At 34.8% G+C, this 24425-nt stretch overlaps 1 protein-coding gene across 9 annotated transcripts in view; it reads right to left on the reverse strand.

Moving 5' to 3' along the window:
- LOC100116690 (small glutamine-rich tetratricopeptide repeat-containing protein alpha) overlaps positions 1 to 16993 on the reverse strand; it is a 93623-nt gene extending 76630 nt beyond the window's left edge. For 2 of the 9 annotated variants that reach the window (XM_032602139.1, XM_032602138.1), the window contains exon 1: positions 16800 to 16990. The gene's annotated coding sequence lies outside the window, so the exon portion shown is untranslated. Of the gene's footprint in view, positions 1 to 15669; positions 15891 to 15992; positions 16117 to 16741 lie in introns of all 9 variants that reach the window. The other 7 variants (XM_032602136.1, XM_032602137.1, XM_031932834.2 and 4 more) reach the window with 7 other exon arrangements.
- Between the last annotated feature and the right edge of the window lie 7432 nt (positions 16994 to 24425).

Consider the following 24425-nt stretch of genomic DNA (forward strand, 5'->3'; position numbering starts at 1 on the left):
GAAAGTCAAACTTGGCAACTGGTTCAAGCTCCGCGCGACGTAACAATACATAGGTCTACAAAATAAAAGATGGAAAGGAAAATGATTCTAAGCGTTTTAAAACCAGACTCGTAGTAAAGGGTTGTGCACAACGTCCAGGCATAGACTTCGATGAAACTTTCAGTCCCGTCGCACGCTATGACTCAATCAGAGCACTTTTGCCTGTAGCTGCTAACGACAAAATATTCCTGAAACAACTCGATGTAAAAGCAGCGTATCTTAACGGCGTTTTGCATGAGACAATATACATGTGTGTGTGCGTGTATATATATATATATATATATATATATATATATATATATATATATATATATATATATATATATATATATCAACCGGAAGGTTTTTCAAATAATAATAGAACTGAGGTATGCAAATTAAACAAAAGATTGTACGGGCTGAAGCAAGCAGGAAAATGCTGGAAAGAAAAATTTCTAAAGTGCCTCGAATCATTCGATTTGTATCAGACAAAGGCGGACCCATGCGTGTTTGTAAGCCGAGATTCTAGAGACAAGTTAATATTAGCAATGGCCTGTAAAAATGTAAAGCGAATCGATAATCTATTAAGTCACTCAAGAGCGAATCGGAAAATAACTGTCAGTAAATTAAACAAATTCTTGGGAATAGAAATTGTTCACATGCCAAATGGTAATTTGTTCATTAATCAAAAACAATATGCTTTGAAAATCATTCAAAAATTCAACATGACAGACGCTCATGAAATCAGTGTACCATTTGACACACAATCAAAGTTAGAATCTTTTGAAAACGATAAAATAATTACTAATGTCCCAAATAAAAAAGCAATCGGTAGCTTGATGTTTCTTGCAATGATAAGTAGACCGGATATTTCTTATTCAGTGGGAGATTTTAGCAGATATGCTGAAGAACCAAAAAAAGCCTACTAGAATGGCGTTAAACGCATGTTAAAATACATAAAGGGAATATCAGCCTACGGGTTGCTTTATGGGCAAAATTGCACTAGCAAAAAAGTAAATATGGTACCATATAGTGACACTGATTTCGCAGGTGACTACGATACGAGAAAATCAACGTCAGGGTATAACTAAGAAGCGATTTAATTTCGCTAGATAGACTGTTTCACGAATTAATCACATGTAAAATAGAAACACTAGTCCTTTATATTGATAATCAAATTACGATAAAAATAATTAAGAATCCCCAGTTCCATTGTCGTACGAAACATATCGATATAAAGTACAACTTCGTAAGAGAAAAATCAGGATAATTTTTATAACATAAAGTATGTCTGTACTAAAGAATAACTAGCAGACGTCCTAACAAAAGCGTTACCAAAAGAAAGCTTCGAACGATTACGAAGAGATATAGGCGTCGTGTGCATCTTCTAAGTGGGAGTGTAAAGTGTAATAGAAGCTACACACGAGAGTTTCTTTTGTTAGCGCCATTTAGGGCATATTAGTCCCCGCATGTACTACTCGTCGATCACCGCGGCAGGTCCCGCCGAGCGCGCATAGCGACAACACGCAGTGTACCCTTGCACATTTACTATCGTCAAATAAAAAGTTTAATAACCATACTGCATCGCTTATTCACTACCAGCTTCTTAGCAATAAATAACAATTTCTTTAGTGGTAATAATTGATCCATGCTAAATACTAAGGAATACTTGGTGATTACTGTATGACTTCTGTTTTGGCACCAGAGCATCTGCTGCGAAATTTCATTTAAACCCTAGTGGAAATAAAAAATGTGATAAAATATAAGAAAATGTAACAAATTGTACCATTTTGTACGTTTTTATTGGTTTTCGGATCTTTTTTACATTTTATTGCAGTTTGCTACATTTTATTACATTTTGTTACGTTTTGTTACAATTCATTACAAATCCATTGATCCAGGATTTCATATGGAGTCACTTCTTGAAGCGACAAATGTAACAATACGTAAAAACGTATAACAAAATTTAAAAAATTGTCTGTAAGCGTAATATTATCTAAGATTTTACTTTTTCTTACAATTTCTTATGCATTGTTACATTTTGTTATAAAATTAATAATTAAAAAAATATATGACTATATTAGGCGGTAAAATAACATATCCAATAAAATCTAATAAAATCTAATAAAATCTAATAAAATGTAAAAAAAGTTAACAAATCTAAAAATGTAAGAAAGTGTACAAAAACCGTATGAGAAAAAAGGTCCTAAATCCAACAAAAAGGTACAGTTTCTTACATATTTTTACATTTTTACGTTTTATTACAATTTATTACAATTTATTACATTTTTTTTCACTAGGGAAAATAATAATTCTTTATGAATGCTTCTGAAGCGGACATTCGTTAAAACCTGAAGCTCTCCCTGTTGAAAATATATACCTGGATATCCAGGTGGATTTTCCATATGGATAATCTATATGGATTCATGTGGATTCCATATGGATGTATGTGGATTCCATGTGGATGTATGTGGATTCCATGTGGATATTCCATATGGATATCCACATGGATATCCATATGGAAAAAACTAGAACTAAATTACTAAAACTTGACTTTTGAAAAAACTAGATGGATATCCATATATAATATCCACATGGAATTTTCAACAGGGCACATTAAGAATTCTATGAAAATACTTATTGAAAAAAAAAGCATTTACTAAGAATTCATTACACTTTTTATAAAATTTCCCAATGCTGATCGGGAACTTTACTACGCAATTCACTTATGCTTGAGTAGTATAACGACGCAGATACGGGACCCCCCACCACGCCACCCTCAGCACACCTGTGCAGGTGAGAATAGGCCCCGCCCCACCTGTGCAGGTGAGAATAGGCCCCGCCCCACCTGTGCAGGTGAGAATAGGCCCCGCCCCCACCTGTGCAGGTGAGAATAGGCCCCGCTCTCATGGAATGTTCTAGAAGCTTTTGACGTCATCGCAAGGCCTGCCGCCCCCCCTGTGCAGGTGAGAATCGATAAAGAAGGTCACTGCAGGGTACCCGGGAGGCTCGTTGGGGCTCCAGGCGGTAAACTCCATTGCTCCAGGTGTTTAATTTATTGTAGAATGCATCTTTTGGCGGTAGCTCGGAAACGTTGAGTTTTTCCAATGAATTCACATAATCGTAAGGGAAAACGCCTTTTCTCCTTAGCAATTGATATTTCTCTTCAGTCAGCTGGTTATCTTTGTTAAACTCTTGCTTGAGGATATTCACATCTTCGAGGTAAGATGACAACGTGTCTAGTGACGATGCCATAAATTGAAAAGAGTCGATAAATTTGAAATTGATATCACTACCATCAATGTGTTTCGTAAATGATATAAATTTCTCCTTATTTATAGGCAGTAGGTTGACTCTACTAGGTATACATTGAGCAATATCTCTGATTAAAAAGTGTGAATCATATCCAGTGAGGTTGTGAAAGATCACTGGAACAGAGCGAGAATCTTGATAGTTCAAGTTACACTTCTCATGGGCTGCTCCTCGATATCTGAAACACATTTAAGTATAGTACTTGTCATCGGGGCGCTATTGTTGTTATTATTATTATTACGTGAAAATATTACCTTCCAGTGAGATGCCAGTGATCACGTACTCTATCAAGCTCCAGAACTTTCTCACAAATGTGACAAGATGTAGCTCGCTGGAAAGACTGCTCTTGCTCCCAAGTCAATGTCTCAATAGGTATGGGACACCAAAATACTGTTTCAATGTTTTCAGCAAGTTGTAAAAGCTCGTCAACAAACCATTTTGCAGGATTAGGTCCTCTATAGCTACGATAATACGAGAGTGAATCATCGTAACTGCATTTCATATAATATCCTATGCTAAAAGCTTCATGCTGCTGATAAGCATTTCCAACTTTTATATCTTTGAGGATACATTCGAAATCAGCGTAAACTGCAAATGGTATGTTTTATTTTAACAATGGTACTCTTTCTTTGTTATTGAAATTTTTAAATTGCAGAATCGAATTTTTGGTATTTGGCAAGTTTACTCGACATTTATTTAGTAGTGAGCAATCACGTTCATGTGCCTGTAATTGTGATTCAGTTCGGAAATAATGTAAGCATCGATTACAGATGTGTAGTTTAACGTGTTGTCTTTATAATTGTCTGGATACTAAGCGGGACAAATCCTTAATCCAAACGTAATGATAAACTGTAAGATTGTCATCAACCTCCTCTTTCTCATCTGCATATTAATTTTGTGCCAGTAAAAGGTTAATATGAGTTTCTTTTTTACATGATGTCAAGTGCGTTGGTACAACTTTGAATGCTCCTCCATTTTTTTTTAAAGTGTAAACATTAACCGAAATACCACTTTGTTTTTCAAACTTAGGTATATGTTTTGGCAGCACAGGGTATTGTAGATCTCTGAAAATCGGGTCGTTTTCATAAGCTTTATATGATGATACCCTATCTTTCTTAATAGCAGTCTTGATTCGGCTTTGAAATAAAACTTGAGAGTCTTTCATAAATGCTACTATATCTAACTGTTTCAAGTTTGTAATCAATCCAGATATCATACGATTGTTGAATGCTACCTCTAAATCCTGCCATTTTAATCTATCACGTCGTCGTTCACGCACACCTTCACCACGTTTCAGTAAACACTTTAGCTTGTCCTTAAAGCCCTTGAGAAACGCGATTGTTGATAGGAACTTTTATTTTTCGGGGCCACTTGCAGCACTTTGAAGCAATAGTCTCAAATGTCTTAAATTTTTATTATTAAGCTTTACCCACTTATCCACTTTTTCAAGGACGTTTCTAGAACTTTGAGCTATAAGCCCATAGGCTTCTAGCATAATATTCACAAGCTCCTTGCAATCGTACGCAGACATGATGATCACTCTCTAAATGGTATGAATAGAATGAAAAACAATGAAGTCGCTTTCCTTTTATAAGGGCAGCAAAACAAGCGAAAATCCAATGTAAATAAGTTTTATTATACACGCACTTATTAATCAGAAAAATAATTCGTAGAAAATGAATCATCTTGAAAAATAATTGAGGGTGTATGTCTGATTCATACTATGTGAAATGTACGCACGAATTTTCTAGAGTATACGCAATCCGACACCCCAGACTGATGTCTGCGCATCGTGATCAACATGTACATAGCTGTATTTAATACAAGCAATAATGCATCGTCTTAAAAAATAAGCGTGAAACTAGAAACCCTTTGATATTAGCCGCTGCGATACAAAGTCATCGAACTAATTCATAGCGCGCATAAAGAAAGAATAACAGGTGTAATGTGATCCGCGAGTCGACGAAAAGATGCGACGAGTTGCACGTCGGCCGGTGACGTCAGCCTGACTAGAATATTCCACGCATTGACTCGACCTTGAGCGCGGACTCCTGGAACACTGGAGTTTACCGCCTGGAGCCTCAACGAGCCTCCCGGGGTACCCTGCAGTGACCTTCTTTATCGATTCTCACCTGCACAGGTGAGTGGCTTCACCTGCACAGGGGGGGGGGGGGGCGGCAGGCCTTGCGATGACGTCAAAAGCTTCTAGCTTCAAGAACATTCCATGAGAGCGGGGCCTATTCTCACCTGCACAGGTGGAGGCGGGGCCTATTCTCACCTGCACAGGTGGGGCGGGGCCTATTCTCACCTGCACAGGTGTGCTGAGGGTGGCGTGGTGGGGGGTATCGTATCCGCGTTGTTATACTATACTTGCTTGTTCTATCTATTTCGCTCCGTGGTTTTTGATGTCTATAGGTGTATAAATCATTTGAACGCGGTGTCCAGGTGTACAGGGTGGCCGATGACGAGGTCTAGGTGGTGCGCTTCCTGGTTTTTGGTGTCGAGGTGTAGAAATAATTCGAGGGTGGTGTATATTAGAACAGTCAGTGATTTCATATTAGTGATAAGAATGTTACAAAAAAGCTGTGGTCGAAAAGTACTAAAGATGCTTATATTTTATTTTTACGACGTTGAATATAAAATAATCAAAAAAAATCTACTATAAAGGATTAAAATCTCTAAAAAAAATTAACTTTTAAAAAAGTAAAGGGTTAGGCGAGTTGGATATATTCCGCAACGAAATTACAGATAGAAAAGCAACAATCGGAATTCACAAAATATCCTTGCTATTTATGTGAATGAGATAGTAGGGATAGAAAGAATCATTACATAAAGAGTGTCTGGCCCCTTAGAAAAAAGTTCGAACCGGATTCTAAGAATATAAAAGAAAAGCCACTTGTTGATCCATCAAAAATTCTTATACCACCTCTGCACATTAAATTGGGACTTATGAAACAATGGGTAAAATCTTTAGACAAAGATGGTAGCTGCTTTAAGTATCTGCGAAATCAGTTTCCCAAATTAAGTGATGCTAAAGTAAATGAAGGAATTTTCGATGGCCCTCAGATTCGTAAGATGATAAATGATGAAATTTTTGTTACGAAAATGAATCATACAGAGAGAGAAGCATGGTTATGTTTAGAGGACGTAACTAAAAATTTTCTTGGAAATCATAAGAGCCCAAATTACGAACAAATAGTTTTAAATTTAGTAAATAGTTACAAAAATCAAGACTGCCTAATGAATCTAAAATTACACTTTTTATATTCGCATGTTGATGAGTTTCCAGAAAACCTAGGTGATTACAGCGAAGAGCAGGGAGAGAGATTTCACCAAGATATCAAGGAAATGGAGCGCAGGTACCAAGGAAGATGGGACGTAAATATGTTAGCAGATTACTCTTGGTCGTTAAAAAGAGATCTACCATCAACATCGGAGAAGCGGAAGCGTAATCCACTTCGTAGATCATTTGCCAATAAAATAGTTCGTTACCATAAAAAAGAGTAATGGGCTTAATATTTTTACGGGTATTTTATTGAATTGCATATACTTCTAACAAATTTAAAGTAAATGAAGGAGCAGCAAACTATAATATAGTTTTGAAGGATACGATTGTACTTGCATATATATTGTTCTTTGCTTTATGGTTTACATTACCTTTTGCATTGTTTCAGTTTATAACTATTTTTTTCACTCTCTTTATGTCCATGACCTTGAACTAACCTTGAACTGACCATAAATATAACCTTATGGGACTATACTGACCCTGGATTCGGATTCAGCGACCCCAAAAATCCCTAAATGTCATGGTTTGATTTTACTTTTTATGAATCTTTATGATTTGACCTTCAACTGACCTTGACCATGACCTGATAGGGTTGTAATAAGCCCGGATTCAGATTCAGCGCCCGAAAAAATCCCAAAATACCATGGTTTTAGTGTATTTTTCATGTATTTCGATAATTTGACCTTCAATTGACCTTGAGAAAGTTCTGATGGGGTTAAACTGATCCCGGATTCGCATTCAGCGACCCCAAAAACCCAAAGATACCATGGTTTAGTCTTTTCTTCATGTATTTTGATAATTTGACCCCTATTTAACCTTGACTTAAGATCTGATGGGGTTAAAATGACCCTGGATTCGGATTCAGCGATCCCAAAAACATATAAGTACCGTGGTCAAGTTTTTGGGACTTACAATTTTTTTTTATTGTGGGGCTGTGTAATCCTTACTTGGAAAATAATCACTTTTTTTAAGATCACAGCAGCAGATAAATGGTTTGCTCCCCAACTGTTTTGGTTAGGTTGCAGCTCTAGACCCATTGTTTTCTAATATCAGGATCTTTTGGAGTTTTATGTAGAGCTACTCCAATATCCGATGATTTACTGGTGCAATTTGACGCGTGACACTTTTATGTTGTTCACATTTTTTGCTTCAGAAAAACGTATAAATAATAAAATGCTATATTTTTACCATTCAAACGGCCAAAAGGGGGATCGTGGAGGGTTCACCTGCAAATCCGCTAGGGGCGCTGCTCTCATGCAACATGACGAATAGGAAGCCTTATAAAGGGAGTCTCGCGCGAAACTCTGACCGAGTAAGACGTGTTTATCACTGCTCCCGAAGAGCGTTCGCTCGCGTGTTTACTTTCTGTGGAATTCATGTATAAGTCAAATTCTAATGATAACACTTGAAAATATTCTATAGTCTTTTCATCTACACTCTATCAAGTTAGTACCACAGGTGCCTCAAATCAGAGGCTACCTGTGGCACAAAATCCTCTCTATTAAATAAGAAACTAAAAAATTAAAAATGTCAACAACAACGCAAGAGGTGCAGTCTGCTGCTACCTATGCCAATATTGTGCAACAAGAAAAATACCCGACTAAGGAACAAGCAATTGTTCTAAACTCAATTGAAGGGTTAACAATTGAAGATTACTGCATTGCAATTGGAAAAATAGTTCTTCCCATCAACATCAAATATGTTTCAAGAATTTCGCAAAGGAGAACTTGCCTGTACTTAAGCTCCTCGGAACTAGCAGACAAACTCGTCTACAATGTAAAAAAAGTTACAATCAAAGAGCACACTCTCGATATAAGACCTTTATATACCAAATCTAAACGGATTCTTATTTCGAATGTACAGCCGCTCATTCCAGCAGCTGTTATAGAGAAGGAGTTAAAAGAACGAGGCGTTACGCCCCTCTCCAAAATCACGCAAATTAAGGCCTCTTCAGTTACTAAGGAAGGCTTCTCACATCTAATGAGTTTTAGAAGACAGATGTATATACACCCTGATGACATCTCAAAACTGCCAGAAACTGTTAAAATAAATTATGACGACATGACCTTCTGGATTTATTTTTCCACCAACAAGCTTACGTGTTTCCTCTGCAAAGAAGAAGGGCACACCCAAAAATACTGTAGAACTATAGAAACAAACTACGCCACGCAAACTGGGATAGAGTCAACAGCGAACAACAATAAGCATCCAACACCAGCCAATCAACTACTTGACCCGGCAAATAGGATGCAAGAGGACGATAAGTATAATATGCCTCCTCCTCCTACTCCGACCAAGAGACCTCTCTCATTAACAACCGATTCAACATCCAGCAATATCAAGGACAATCCAGATGAAAAAAAAGATAAAATCAACAGAAAGCTACGAAAGAGAGCCAAGCCTTCAGAGAAACCGTCTGAAAATAAGCCGGCAAGAAAAGTGACTCATACCATAGAGGAAATTAAAGAACATCTAGAACCAGCTAAAAGCTACATCGAGTCAAACAGCGAAGAACACCATTGGAACCTAGACGCACTGGCAAGTTTTATCCTGAAAACATATGGAAGATCCGACATAAAAAGTATTGCTTCGGATTTTACAACTGACCTCTCAGGACTTCACAATAGCTTGAGCGAAATCTATAGCTATATTAACAACCGACATATGAAATCTCGTATTACAAAAATAAAGAATCGGCTTATCAATTCAGACGATAATGAATCATTTTCGAATAGTGACCAGCTTCTTGATATCGACGAACCCTAAATTAATAGAAAATACATCTAGCTGTGTAAATGAACCCAAAAGACACTTTTCTCAAATTACTTTTTTGGAACCCTAGAAGTATCAAACCGCGCAAGAATGAACTGGGCCACATTTTACAAGAAATAGACATCCTAGTTTGTGTGGAATCGTGGCTTAAACCCAAGGATAATTTTAAGATTGCAGGATTTAATACCTACAGGAAAGACAGAGAGGACACCTAAGGAGGAGGTATTCTCTATCTTATACGAAAAGACATCAAATTCTCAGTGATAGTTCAATTCCCGACACATGTGCCTGACATTGAGATGGGAGGGATAAGATTAACAAACTTCGAGCCCTCCTTGGATCTACTCGCATGCTATAAAATATCTGGAAGCACGCTTGAGCAACACGAATGGAATGCGATCACTGGAAGCACAGACAACAACAATACTATCCTCATGGGAGACTTCAACGCTCACAATCAACTATGGAACTGCAGACATACGGATTCGAACGGTGAAAGACTATATAATAGTATGACCGACAATAACCTTTTCCTACACAATCATAACACACTCACGCACGTGAACGCGCGAACCAATTTCAAATCAAATATAGACCTCGTTTTCTCTACCATTAGCTTAGCAGACAAGATCGACGTTAAAGTGTACGACGAAACTTTCGCATCCGACCACTATCCTATTTTGTTGTACGTAGACGCTCGGAAACACGCGTATCATAAACAATCTTACAGATTAAAGTCACTTAAAACCGATTGGAAAAAATTCGAAAATGAACTAACTGAATACTATAGTAACTTCTTTAAGAATGAGTATGATACGTTGGCCCCGTCAAAAAAATATGATTTTTTTGTAGACGCTATTACAAAATCGATTAAAGTGGCGACACCACGAAAGAAAAATTATAACCACAAAAAGCGGATTAGTAACCCCGTTCCCTGGTGGGACCCTGAATGCAACAAAATAAAAAGACTGAGGCGCGAATCTTATAAAAAATGGGAATTATCTAACAACCTCGAAGACCTGATCGATTACAATAAAAATTGTACACTCGCGAAACTAACTTTTAAAAAGAAAAAAATAGAGTATCATAAAAACTTTGCAAAGTCTCTCAACTTTAGAACAAGCCAGAAGCGAGTCTGGAATACATTTAAAATTTTAAAAAATAGTTCGATTAAAATAAAATATCCTACGGTAGAAGATGACTATAACGAAAAAGCACGCAGCTGTTTGGATAAAATTGCTCCTCCTTGGGTAGGCGTCGACGCGGATTACATACCTTCGTGCGATAATAACTTATTTTTCGACGTCCAGTTTTCTTTTTCCGAGCTTAACATAGCATTAAGCTCAGGTAAAAAGGACTCCTCCCCTGGAATAGATGGGATTGACTACGAAATTTTACGCGCTCTTTCTATAAAATACAAACTGCTACTCCTTGACATTTATAATGAAATGTTTCAAGAGAGTGACTTTCCAACCACTTGGACCGAGTCGATCGTTCACTTCGTAGATAAACCAGATGGTAGCGGGCTAAGACCGATTTCATCTGGTTTATCTACGAAGTGAACGATCGACTTTTAACCAGATGGTAGCGGGCTAAGACCGATTTCATTAACCCCCTGCCTCTCTAAACTATTTGAAAGAATGGTTAAAAATCGACTTGAGTATTGGGTCGAGATAAATAATATCATCCCCACAAATCAGTCTGGATTTCGCAAAGGGAGGTCATGCACAGACAACCTGACAAATCTCACCCTCGAAATACAAGAAGCACTGGCTAAAAAAGAGGATCTCCTTGCTGCTTTTTTAGACATTTCTGGGGCATTCAACAATGTGCTAAGCGATATCCTACTCAATAAATTAGCGGAAATTAAATGCTCAAAAAAGATGATTAGATATGCAAAGTTTTTAACTCGCGAGAGATGGATACACACACATATCGAGGGTCGAGAACTAATAAAAGTTAACAAAGGTGTCCCACAGGGAGGGGTTCTAAGCCCGCTTTTTTACTTAATATATGTCACAAAGATAGCCGAAAACGTACCCAAGAGCGTCACTATTTCACAGTTTGCAGATGATACAGCTATCTATTCACGTATAGTCCCATTTGTAAAATGCAAAAGCATCATAGAAGAAGCGGTTAAAGTAGTCCAACAGAACTTATATAAACTAGGCCTCGAGCTTTCGCCTGCAAAAACAAACTTAATACACTTCAATAATAAAAATATCTTACCGGGTGAAACAGCTATCTACATTGACAACTGTGAAATAAAATCAAAAGACAATGTACGATTCTTGGGTCTCGTTTACGACTATAAGTTAACATTCGCCAATCACGTCAACATGATTTTATCACGATGTAACAGCGCCATCAATATTATGAAATATCTCTGTGGCACTTGGTGGGGATCAGACCCAGAAACGCTGATTATTATTTACAAAAGCTTCGTTAGATCGCTCATGGAATATGGTATTTTTCTGTACTTCCCAAAAACAAAACAATACGCAAAAAAAAATGGAACAAATTCAATATAATGCCATTAGAGTTGCGCTTGGCTATAGAAGGTCAACTCCAACCAATGTTATATTAGCCGAATCTAAGCTTACTTTGATCCAGGAGCGAGCGAGGTATCTAGGCGACAAATATTTCGGTAAAATCCTATCCAACAAGAGTAGTCTAATTTATGACAAACTAATGTACGTGACAGAACCATCAAAAAAGAACGACAGGAAAAGAATTCTGAACCAATGCATCAAAAACATGACCACAATAGCTGGGGGCACAGAACTAGGTAAAAGCATTAATAGGTATGCTTCTATATATACAGCAGAATGTATTGCACTTTATGAAGCCTCCGAAATAGCACTACAACACGATAACCGAAACGTAGCTATATTTTCCGATTCCAAAAGTGCGCTGGAGAGTTTGACAAGTTCTATTACAGGCATACATACTAATCCCTTTATTCTTAAAATTAAGTCTAATTATAACCATTTCAAAAAAAAGAATCCACAAAACGAACTTTATTTTTATTGGATACCAGCACATGTAGGAATAGAGGGGAACGAACGGGCCGATACCGTAGCCAAAAGAGCCACTGAAAAAAACTTCTCAAACTACTCTCGCGTGCCTTACTCCGACATTTTAGCATCAGCCAAGAAAACAGCATTCGTCAATACCGATTCAATTAACAAAGAACAGGCCCAAAAGAAAGGTAGAGAATACTTTGAAATGTATAGGACTGAAAATGTCAAACCCTGGTTCCACAAATCAAGCCTTCCTAGAGACTACATAGTCACAATCAACAGATGCAGAGCGGATCATTATAACCTCGCTGCATCTTTGTTTCGAGTAAATATTGTTTCGAGCGCCAAATGCGAATGTGGCTATGATTCAGAAGACCTTAATCACATATTGTGGAACTGTCCAATATTCGAGGCACAAAGAACAGTATTATTGTCACGTTTAAAAAAAGAAAAAATGTTCCCACCTTTCACAATCAAATCCTTTCTTGCCACACTAAAACCGAATGTACTGCAGTTTATTTGCGATTATTTCAAGAACTGTCAATTAAACATATGATACTCAATCTAAGTTTGTAAAACATAATCATAAGGCTATTATGTAAAAATTACTGTATTTACATGTATATTATTTTTTGTATTGCTGTATAAGTTCCACGTGGAACTTGGGTAAGCTAAATAAAAAAAAAAAAAAAAAAAAAAGCCTTATAAAGGCTTATACATATGGCTTCTAATAAATAAATAAAATTATTTGCAGTAAAGCAGTACTTTGAGTACAATCTCTTTATGATACCAATTTATGTCACAGACAATGGAGGAATGTGAACCATTTATAACATCAAATAAATTTATCGAATTCTTCATCATGAAATGATAATCAAACTTTTTGATTGCCTCAAATCATATGACAATCTGATACTTTGTTATCTAAAACTTATACTCACTGCATAAAATTTGAAGAATCAAAAATTGTGCAAGAAAGGCCAAAAGTAATGAAAGAAATTACTGATGGTAACACAGCTCATCTGGGAAGTATGGTTACGAAAACAACATTTAAAAACTGATTAGAACTTTTAAGAATAAAAGAAGATGCTTGGCAAAACAAAAACAAAATAGCTTTTTGAAGCGATAAAGTTTCATTTGGATAGATGTTTATTAGAAAACATAATGCCATTCCCAATAAATAAAAATCAATCATGATTTTGCAACAAGTGCATAAAATGTTCAATGTAGAAAAAAAGATTTTGACAGTAGTAGCATATATTACTTATCATATAGGAATGAAGGCGCGCTTCGCGCGTTCTTGATTCTATCTCTGTCTAATAACCCTGGTAGAAAATCTATTATAAGTGTTGGGCAGCACACTAACGTCTGCTAATATTTTATAAGCATGTAACATGTTACTAAATCCCTCAAAACTATTTTATAATAAATATATTAATAATGCTCAATGTCGTCATCATTGGTTTGAATAATGAATTTGAAGAAAAGTTCAGTATAAGAGTCAGTGGGTTTGTCTATCATTACAATGCTATTTATTTGCATTATAAAAAAGCTATACAACTGAAATTTTACAGATACTTACTATGCTACCTAGAAAACATGTAACCTACATGAATATGATTTAACTGTTTTCATTCATATTTTCACATCGAGGCCCATATGAATTTTTTAATTTAGCGTATCAAATTTTGCTTGTAGACAGTTACACATAAACTACCATCTCTAGCACATTGTATTTCTGCTTTCCAGTGTATTTTTACATGAAAAAAGTGATAAGTATTTTAGATTTTTTGTCAAGGCATTAATTAGAATTTTGACTTTTAACAGTTGTGAGAGATTTTGAGACCATTACCTGTTTCTCCATTTTTGCATTTTTTCTCATTCGAAAACTAACAGGTCTAGAGAGCTCATATTTTGCATATAGATTTCTTTTGTGATTGTGAAAAGATATTTAAAGTTGAATCGACCTTAACTGAAATACTTTTGTGTTCTACTACAACACCCATGATAATTATTTAGTCGTATACCATGAGTTTGCATTCACATCAGTGTCGGAGTCGAAATCAGAAGTTTTTCAGGTAAGGTCAATTCAACTTTAAATATCTTTTCACAATCACAAAAGAAATCTATATGCAAAATATGAGCTCTCTAGACCTGTTAGTTTTCGAATGAGAAAAAATGCAAAAATGGAGAAACAGGTATCGGTCTCAAAATCTCTCACAACTGTTAAAAGTCAAAATTCTAATTACCTAAAACCTTGACAAAAAAGCCAAAACATTTATCACTTTCTCCAAGTCAAAATATGCTAGAAACCAGAAATACAGTGTGCTAGAGATAGTAGTTTCTGCGTAACTGGGTATAAGTAAAATTTGACCTGCTCAATTAAAAAATTCGCATGAGCCTGGATGTGAAATACGAAAACAGTTAAATCAGAATCATCTAGGTTACATATTTCTATGTAACATGTCTAGTAGCCTTTTTACAATTCAAAGAGCATTGTATAATGATTGACTTAAACTTACTGACTCGGATAGTGAACTTTTCTTTAAATTCATCTCTCAAACCTCACCGAGGGCGACTTTGGGCACAGAGACACAGTATATCTTCAAACTCTTTATTCTTTTAATTGAACTTCTCACTGTTATTTAAAAAAATAACTAAATAATATTCACACGCTTTATCACTACTTCAAATAGGATTAGGGTGCTACTTTTCAATACACATGTTGTAATACTACACACTCTTGGTAATGATTAATTTTTACTAAAATTTCTTGCTAGTTATATTACATATATTTTATCTGCTATCAAGGTTTCCACATTTCATTTTAAACACCTGAAACATTTCTACCAGGGTTATGAGTTATAACTGTTTCGAGGGTTATGAATTTAAAGCGCGGTTCTGATCTCGTTGCCTAGGCAACCAACCAGCAACCAATCAGTATCACGTATTAAATGTTTCTCAACAAAGGCCATCATTTTTTTAAGAGAGGAGGATTACTACATAGTAATTTTATTAATTCTATTTGTTTAAAAAAAAATTTACTCTCACTGTATTTTCTTCTCTCTAATAAAGATGTATTTATTCAAAACTTTTACAAATGAATATTTTTCATAAGCAGCTATTTCTACTTCTCATTCAAACACCTTTTCAATATTATTATATTGCCTTGCTAGGATATATACTCCTCACTGTTACCAATCTAAACTACTATACAATAATAACCATAATTCAAAATTTAATCGCAGTTAACCTCACTTTTGACGCGTTCTAATTCAGCTGCTCTTTTGCTTCTTCTTCTTCTTATTTTATTGGCAATGAGTAGAACTTGTGCTGCAATCACCTGGTGTTTTGCTCTCTTGCTGTTTACTTCATTTTTTTTGTAAATAGTATATAGTAGCGCATTTTACGTACTTGTATGTACCTACATATGATGGTTTTAACACACGCGAAAAGACTTCTATAACATATGCGAAACACTAAAATAAAATTATAACTTGTACAGCTTGTACAAAAAGTTATTTTTAGCATACACAAGAAAAAAACTTTAGCTTGCAAGAAATGACCTTTAGCATACTTACGCGAAAATTTTCTGGAAAATCGGGTGCTGTTTTTCGTACACTAGATTTTATTTCGCATATACGCTCTTTTGTAAAAAGGGACACTGCACACTCTTTTGTAAAAAGAAGTGAGCCAAGAAGAACCCTGGAAAAAAAATCAATATCGATCGATTAAATTATCAACATATTCGATGCTAATTCTTAATCCTATTTTTTCTATATAAGGGCTCTATTTAAATTGATTAGAATCAACAGGAGTCAATGGATTTTAATACGAAAAACAACAATTAAAGTCAATGGTTAATATCAAACATTAGTTTCTATTACCTTTTCTAGTCCTTTTTTGTATAGAAATTTCATTGATTCTTATTGATTCTATCGATTTTAATCAAGTTCTTATGCAAAAAATGGGATTCAGAAATAGCTTAGAATTTAATTAATAATTTAATCAATCTCTATTAACTATTTTTAATTAGGAATAAGTAAAAAAAGAAGAAATATACAATGGGAGTAAATCCCAGTAAAATTGTGACACATTTTGTTATATTTCGGGCATATACATCAGCATGTTCTTCACACATAATGGAACACTTTTTACCGCAAGGAAAAGTGCCAAATTGTCGGATTTTTCGACTTCTTATAATGATAGATATGAAGATGAATTTCTGACGAAATGATCAGTTAGTTAAAGCAATAATTGATGATTAGATTTTATATAAATTATAACGAAAAAAAGGTTACTAAAAATATTTAAGCTAAATATTGCTTACTTGATATATAATTAAAATGTTTTATTGTTTATATTAAATAAGTTTGTTGCATACATACTTTAATGATTCTGAATTGAATTACTATCTTAAAGATGACTATATTATTGATGATTACTGATATAGTTAATAATATTTTATCTAAATTAGTATAGTAGTGACGAAAATAGGCCGTTCAAAATACGAAGAAATTTTCAAGCGCGCAACCGGTAACAGTCCAACAATGCCATACCTGATACCAACGAATATAGACTTCCTATAGAAGAACGGTTCTGTGTTAAGATGGGGGGACGAAAGCTTGGGTAACAGGCCGTTAGTTCTGTTACCCAACCGCTCAGCGGCGCCACCTATGAGTTTCCTTCAGCTTGTCGCGCATATGAGCACGCACCAGCAGACGATTCATCATTCACGCAGTATATTATGTAAAATATACTTTTTAACAATAATGAAAATAAATAAATGATAAGAAAATGATTAATGAGTGTGTAAGGAGGCTCTACAAAAGTATTGCTTGTGACAACCATATTTTTCTGATTAGGAAAAAAGCCGCGTAAACAGCGCGAAGAGAGCTTTGCCGCAGTCTCTGTGTTTGTTAGTCATTCTTGTTCACAGTCTACAGAGTTCTTTTGCAACAAATAGCGTTAAATAATAGTAGTAAATAGGGAAGTACATCGTTCTAGTTTCGTGAGATTTTTCAGATAGGTTTATTGTGTTTAGCGAAGAAGATTTCGTGGTCAGCATGTCGTCTCCACGTGCACTTTGTGTCTACACCGATTGTGGAACATCAAAGGCAAAAAATCCTGATTTGACCTTTCACAGATTTCCGCGTGATGAGATACGATAAATCTGTTTGTCATGGGTGTTGTTAGAGTTAATAAATGTGAAAATTCAGTAATCGGAGGTTATAAAAACATCCCAAATTCATGAAAATCTTTATACACCCTGGTAAAAATAACTCATTAAATCCGATTTAGAAGAATATAATCAGTTCTAATTGTAAATCTTAATCGGAAATTTATCTATATAAAACGATTGATCCTATTAAATCCTATATATCCTATATACCAGGGCATCAGTAAAAGTTTCAGATGTAGCTAAATTAAAAGAAAATTGCGGAAATAAACAAATAATTTGAGTTCCTTCAAGGTAAAAAGTCGATAAAATCTTTGTAAACATTTATAACGACAAATTTTTTTTTACCAAAAATAGTGATGGTTTTGGATTTTTATTTTTAACTTATTAATTTTTGGTTTTGATGAGCAAGTGAGATTTTATTTAGATGTAATTTTTTTAAATTCATTATCACGTTTGATTAAGCAGGTAATTAAGATTGCATTGAATTGATTTTTACGTTTTGTATGATGCATGTGACGATGACTTTTGTAAGAATATTTTGTTTCTTCATCAATAGTTCATACTCGTTTGTCTTTTCACGTTTTACTGAATTATTTATTGTATTTTTATTATAATAATCATTTATAATTTCTAATCATTAAAAAATTGCACAGTCGGCTTATTTTAATTATTCATGATCTCTGCAAATATTGAGCAACATACTATATTTAAAATCTTATTCTACAACTGTTCATACACAAAGTTGTACGAGCAATTGTTTATTGATATATACATAAATATCTATATATTCATGTATTCTCTTTTTATATTAGTATTTTTTGGAAAATATTCAAGTACAAACAAAATTTATTTTGTATCCCATACAACCCTTTTGTAAATTTAAACTAAATAAATTACACAACTATTTTTCAACCCTGGCAGTAATTTCACAATTTTCGTTGGCGAATATGTTAATAAAATGGGGTTGTTTTACTGAACAGGAGCAATCTAATTTAATTTAATATTAACTTGTGATTATGCTAACTTATGCAAAATATAGATGCTTACATACTTAGTTTTTTTTTTTTTTTGTCAATAATTAAATAAGCAGTCTTACGTTTCAACTTTGAAAATTCCCCATGTATTGCTCAACTAATGCGGAGCATTTCTACCAAGGAATTGATTTTATCCAATATATAATATATAATTTGTTAATTTTTTGAAGAAAAAGTAATTAAATAAATGGTTAGTGAAACAACTTCTATTATTTTTTTCTACAGTCGCGATTATTTTATAATCTAACATAAAATAACGTAGAGATTATGTACCCAATGTGAATTGCCGTCTAGCATGGATTATTTTTAGCTTGTAGCTCTGTATATCTAGTTTTTAACCAGCCGAAATTTATAGACGTTCCGAATGGATTCTACGAAAAAGCAACGCAAGTTTGGTAGATTTGACTAAGCAGCAGTTAGACAACAAGCGTATCTGTTCATCACATTTCGCAGATGATAATGTGATGAATACTAATAAAGCAGGTACGAGAAAACTTAAGACTTCTGCAACCCCAAAAGCATTTGTGTTATGTACAGTTCCAGAAGGCTCTCAAAACATAAATGAACATGTTACTCATGAAATCGATGAACCAATTGATGATAGTTTACTTGATGATACTTTATTAAATTCAGATTTGTCACAATTAGTTAATGGAGAGCCAAGATTGATCGATTTAAATGTTCGTTCAACTATACGCGCTTCTTCTTCGACAAATGCACGCGAAGTATAATTCAAGTATAATTAATAACAGCAAACTGTTCCAAAATCAAACTTCAACTCATGCTTATATGAATTCAAAACAAAAGTTAGAAGAAGAAGTCACTAACTTAAAAAAAACAATTACTTCAAATAGACGAAAACTGCAAGAAATCTGTAAAATTAGTACAAATAGCCGCTAAAGCTCAACTAAAAAACATAAATATAAAATCGTAAATTACCAAAAAGTTTTGAAAAGTAAAAACAAAAAAATCGTTAATTTAAGTAAAACAATCGAAAAAAATAATGAAACTTTAGATTTTATTGAACAATTTGAAAAATTAAATGAAAAACAATTAAACCTTTTTAAAATGCAGACTAATCATATCAAAAAACGTAAATGGACAGACAAGGAAAAACAATTTGCTTTACAGTTGTTTTATACATCTCCTAAAGCTTATTGTTTTTTACGTAAATAATAGAATTTTGCTCTCCCTTGCGTAACAAATATTAGGAAATGGGTTAATGAAATAGATTTAGCTACGGGAAAATCTGAAAATTTATCTAAATTGTTAAAAGCTGACGCGATGTCTTCAAAAGAACGCGAATGTGATTTAATGTGGGATGAGATGAGCATCAAAAAACGCTTAGATTACAATTCTAAAAAAGTTTATGTTGAGGGATTTACATATTTAGCTGAACACGGCCGAAGCGTGCAGGCGGGTAATCATGTTTTAGTTTTCATGTTTTCATGCAGTATAATTGGAGACAACCTGTCGCTTACTATGTTTCACATAACGCCGTTTGTGGTACTCAACTCAGTAAAATTATTTTGGATATTTTAGATTATGTAGAAGAAACCGGTTTTAAAGTAAAATCCATGGTTTGCGATGGGGGTTCTCCAAATCGAACTGCAGATAATACTTTAAAAATTAAGAAAGATAAACCTTACATTGAGCGATATGAACGTAAAATTTTCTTTAACTACGATGCTCCTCACCTACTTAAATGCCTCCGTAATAATTTTAGGCTTCATCAAATGACCATTGCGAGTAACAAAGTATCTTGGGACGTTTTAAAAGAATTGTACGCTAAAGAAGAAAATTGAATTTCTAAATCGGCACCTAAATTAACTATGAAACATCTCGAACGTAGTGCTTTGAAGTAATGAATGTTAGCTTAGCGGCTCAAATTTTCACTAACATAGTTTCATCTGCTATATTAACTGCTTCTTTTGTAACTAGGGACAAATTAAATAATCCACACAGTATAGCCACGGGTGATTTTATTAAAAAAGTTAATGATCTTTTCAATTGCTTAAACAATAGAAGCCCTAAAGACAAAAATCCTTTGCGCCGACCTTTATCCGATCACAATCCACAGGTTGTAGATTATTTAAAAAATAGTTTAGAGTGGATCAAAAGTACTTTAATATTGATGGGACATGCAAATCGCATTGACAACGTATAGTAGCTTTTTTTGTGAGAGTGCACATTTTTTATGAATTAAAATGGATTAATTGGCGTGCACGTGATGCAAAATGTCAAAAACGTGCTGTTGCTGGTGAGAAACCGAATGCCAAATTACAGAAATTAAGCCATCGATAAGCACAGTTCGAGTATATAAAAATAAATTTTTCAATCAAATTCTACAGTCATTTTTAGCAACAAATTTTATGTCTCGAAGATAATCAAAGTGCTTATTTGCTTATTGTGTCGTCTCAGCCAATTATTACTTTATACTTTATATTTTATTTTATTCACCGAGGAATTCTTATAAATTGTCGATAAACGGTAGTAATTTTTTAAATAGAATAAGCACTGGTTTTTATTTAAAATTATTTTTGTTTACAACTTTTAATCACTCATCAATATAAAATCATTTGTATTTAATTGCATGCACATAATAAATATTTTAACTCATTAATTAAATAATAGTATGTTTTGATTTTTCATATTCTTTTCTTTTCTTTAATTAATTAAATATTTGTAAATACCTTCATTAACAGCAGTTGCATGAGTGTTGATCGATAGTTGCATGAAATGTAAATAATTTATGCGTATCATCATCGCTATTCTTACACCTATGCTTTCCTTTTATCCTAACCTGTTCCTAATGGAAGAAAACTTAGCCACCTTCCTGATTTGTTTCCATCGAATAATATTAGTTTGATTGTTTTTAATTACATAAACAAACTAATATTAACTAAGAACAAGTATCCCGATTTATTATTTTTACGCACATTGTAGCGAAAATTAAATTCTAAGTATTACGTAAAAATTAAAGTATCACGATTTTTATAGTGCGTCATATATAATATTTATTTATTATTTACATCTAAGCTGCTATTATTTAATTTTATAACATTCATATAGCAAGGACATTGATATTCGGCTGAGTTGACCGCAAGCTTAAAATTTGAATGGCGCCGTGAAAGTTAGAGAGACAGCACGATAGAAATTGATGGCTGTCGCCATCTCGCGGAGCGTACCGAACTACCGCTTTCTGCCCCCTCGCCGCTATACGAACCGTTCTTCTATAGGAAGTCTATATTCGTTGCTGATACCATACGTGGGAGCGACCAGCTATGTGAGTTTAGTCTTGGTGGCGCTAGGTCCAGGAAGTTGGCACCCAGAATTATAAATTTTAACTTTATAATAATTTAGTTCTTTTAAATCGTCTGCGCATTCAAAATTATAAAGAAAACCTCGGTAACTTTTGTTTGCGCGTGTTCGCGTTTTCGAGAAATATCAAAATCAAAATTGGGTGCTACGAGCTAGTACCCAAAAATAAAATCCGCTTTTTGCTCATAAAAGGCAGAATCCAATATGTTTATTTATCCCTATCGACTGAGCGTCTCACGCGCAGATGATATCCGAAAAGTTTATTCAAATAACTTATTTCTGTAAATAAATAAATAATATTTTTCTATTTTCGTTTCCCGGGCGCTGAATGACGTTGTTGCGATTGAACGTTTGGCCATTTTTCTAGAGTACGTTTGCGAAGAGTGTGCCTGAGTGGGTATGATTGCTTTAGCACATCTGGGCAAGATAATTAATTAGTGACTTGTAATTTACTTTTCTTCTGCAGAGTAAATCTGTGTATTTTTGCTTTAGCATACTGATCTTTTCACTCAGATGTGCTAAGCAATCATACCCACTCAGGCACACTCTTCGCAAACGTACTCTAGAAAAATTACCAAACGTTGAATCGCAAGAACGTCATTCAGCGCCCGGGAAACGAAAACAGAAAAATATTATTTATTTATTTACAGAGATAAGTTATTTGAATAAACTTTTCGGGCGTCATCTGCGCGTGAGACGCTCAGTCGATAGGGATAAATAAACATATTGGATTCTGCCTTTTATGAGCGAAAAGCGGATTTTATTTTTGGGTACTGGCTCGTAGCACCCAATTTTGATGTTGATATTTCTCGAAAACGCGAACACGCGCAAACAAAAGTTACCGAGGTTTTCTTTATAATTTTGAATGCGCAGACGATTTAGAAAAAATAAATTATTATAAAGTTAAAATTTATAATTCTGGGTGCCAACTTCTCGGACCTGGTGGAGGTGACTTTCTCGTTTGGTTGAGTACGGTTGTGCCTTATCGCCACATTAACGCACAAACTACCGACACAACTACAAACATTTCTAAAATTAGTAAACTGATGCCAATTTGTGCCGAAACTGTGCCGAAACTGTGCCAAATGATGCTAAAACCGTGCTAAAACTGTGCAATATCTATATAAATTTCGAACATTTAGTACGATTTTATAGCACAGTTTGGCACAGTTTAGCACATTTAGGTACAGTAAAGCACAGTTTTTGCACCCTACACTGAGAGAAATGTAGAATTAGATTAACCGGAAACTCCGGCAGTTTTTACCGGAGCGCTCAAGCAAATGGTTTAAGGTTGAATCTGCCTTAGCACTACCGCTGTTGTTACCTGGCAGTAAGCATAAGTATAAAAATTGAATGTTTAATAAGTGATTCATTGTTTTAGCATGAAAATTGGTTTACAAGTCCTCAGAGTACAGTTTATCGTATTTGTAAATTTTCATGGTCCCAAAGCAGAAGGTTTGCTTAGCTCTGACAAGCTTACGGCAACATCGGAATTTAAGGGCAATGCAGGTCTACGGCTTTCAGATAAGCCAAGAGACTTTACAGGTATGTCACATTGTACTCAGAGGGCTTGTAAACCAATATTCATGGCTGAACAATGCATTGATTTATAGTTATTTAAATGTTGTGCTTCAGCATAAGTATACAAATTTTGATGTTAAGAGGTTAGGTTGTACATATTGCAATACTTATTCTCAAACCTTTCGCAAAACTTTTACAATTTCCACGAAACCAATAGGTCCCTTATGAATTTGTCACTCATTGTGATATGATATGCTTAAAAACATAAACATATAAGTAAAACCTCACGTGTTCGGCGCGGCTGATATAGCGCGAGGAGCAGCCAAGCTTGGACTACTGCAAACTCCAGTAGAATCTGCTTGAGTCCACCGCTAAATCAGCTGTGGACGTCCAAGGCTAATATACCACAGCAAAATGTACGGCTATTCTAACTCTACATTTCTCTCAGTGTATTCAAAATTTTACTTAAGATTGTACCCTAGTGGAAATAATTGGGTGTGCCAAAGTGTGCCAAAGTATGCTAAAGTGTGTCAAAGTGTTCAAATTCGGAAATTTGCTGCACTTTGGCACACCTTGACACACATCGGTTTTTCGGAAACAAACATCTCTTTTTTGACAAAGTATGCGGCACAGTATAGCACAGTTTGCCACGGTATGGCACAGCATGACACACTTTATTACACTTTCGCATACTTTGGCACACTATGGCACATTTTGGCACACTTTGGCACACTTTGGCACACTTCGGTACAGTGAGATATATCCCGCCGTCCGCGCACCAAAACATTGCCACTGCACAATGCCGTCATATTGACGGCACGCGTGGAGCTTGAAGTCCCAGTTATAGAACGTAACAATACATAATTTAATAAAAAAAAAAAAATTCTAGCGTCGATATGACTTGAACCCGGATCCTTTGGGTTAGTAAGCTGAAGGTCTACCATTGAGCCACAAGT

The sequence above is a fragment of the Nasonia vitripennis genome (genome assembly GCF_009193385.2).
Source record: "Nasonia vitripennis strain AsymCx chromosome 5 unlocalized genomic scaffold, Nvit_psr_1.1 chr5_random0002, whole genome shotgun sequence".
NCBI lineage: Eukaryota > Metazoa > Arthropoda > Insecta > Hymenoptera > Pteromalidae > Nasonia > Nasonia vitripennis.